A 1,811-nucleotide genomic window follows, 5' to 3' on the forward strand; every position below is an offset into this window, starting at 1 on the left:
TTTGGTTTCCAATTTTGAGCATCATTTGTCACCTTTTATTCTTTTCAGGAAAAGTACAGAAATCACTAAATTATTAAATTTTGTCATAAAAGGAATAGTTTTTATCTTTTTAAGTGCTTCATTTGCTAAACTTTTGGCAGTCTCAACATGTATTTATCAGGCTACCTATTGTGGGAAATTCTATTGACCTAATAAAATGGAGGATATCGAAGCAGCTCTTTTCTCCACTTAGAAAATGTAAAGAAGAATGGAGCTAAACTTTTTAGGGCTGGTTTAATTTCAAGTATCTAGAGTCTAATTTAAGGCAAGAGGTGATAATTCTAACTTTGTATACGGTAGTACCAAATTGTAATTTTTAAAAAACATGGAGCCATCTTCTGGTAAGTTTCTTTTTTCTTTTTTTTTTAACACTTATACAGTAAAGAGGTTCAAATAACAGTTGAGAAAGTTACAGCTGAGACTCTTGCTAGACCGTGTTTTCTAACTAGTACCTGGTTCTATGGCCTTTTTCATTCTCCCTTTCCAACCCTTACTGCTGTGTGTGTGTGTGTGTGTGTGTGTCTATTTAATCAATCTCTTAAATCTCAAACAGCAAGTTGGGGGCTGTACCTAAAACTGTGCTGTTTAGTTGTAAGGTATATAAGGGAATTCTTTTATCATCTGCTTTCATTCCCTAATACTCCTGGAACACACAGGTGTCTGAACTAACAGAAGGCAACTCCTTCCAGCACTTAGGGAGAGAGCGACACCTACTGTTGAAAATGGTGCTAAACATTTTTAAACAACTTGGTACATTCTAATTTTCTTTCATACTTAGTTACGTTTTACTGAGCACTGACAGTACACCCTGAATTGTGCATGGTCTCACTTATCGCTCTGACGTAGATGCCATTTTTTTCCATTTATATTTTTGGGAATTGTCTGAGAGGTGAAGTTACCTCAGACCCATGGGGCCAGACTTGACTTCAGAAGCCATGGTTGTGGCCATTACATTGACCATTCATGCACTGCAGACTTGCATCTGCGAAAATCTCAGGGGATACTTCCCAAATACCCCCTCATTCTTATGCACAGTCTTTAAGAAGACAGTTGAAAAGAAAGAAAGTTCTAAGCCAGTAGCCATCCAGAAAGTAGTAAGACTCATTCACAAGCACTTTAGTACAAATGGATTTTGATATGATTCACTGGCCAGACTTAAAGTTACCTGAATTAAGCGTTCTGTGTTTTAGCACTTGACGGTGAGACAGAAATAAATACGAAGACTAGAGTACAAAAACAATACATAAATCTGAGTCTATTCTAGAAAACGAGATTCTTTGTTTCTTGGATTATCTATTTTGGATTTTGCTAATGTAATTTGAAAGCTTAAAGTTAATATTGTAATTAAAATGGGTAGGATATGCTTAGAGCTAGCATCTACAAAGTCATAATTAACTAGAATTTCATTTTTTTCTATATAATCTAGCTAAAGACATGTAGACCTTTGGAAAAGCTTGGGTCTGCAATACTTAAATTCTCATCCCAACTTCCAATTCATAAACTCTCGCATAAAGCCTAGGGCTATTAAATTCCCCTAGCTGGAGAAAGACGCTGTTCAAGATCTTCATGCATGAGTGCACAGAGGGCTGTATGTTTGTCTCTGAGGATTTAGCTTCTAATCCATTCTTCGAAAAGATCAGAATCTTTCAGCTAATGTTCAGAAGAGTGACATGCCCTTCATCAAATGGTGGCTGTCAAATGTTGACATTCTTCCATAAAATCACCAGAGGACCATGGTAAAATGTCTTTACGACACACTTAGGAGTACTGTT

Source organism: Delphinapterus leucas, chromosome 5 (assembly GCF_059928025.1).
Source record: "Delphinapterus leucas isolate spDelLeu-1000000601 "Yukka" chromosome 5, BTC_Dleu_Yukka2, whole genome shotgun sequence".
Lineage (NCBI taxonomy): Eukaryota > Metazoa > Chordata > Mammalia > Artiodactyla > Monodontidae > Delphinapterus > Delphinapterus leucas.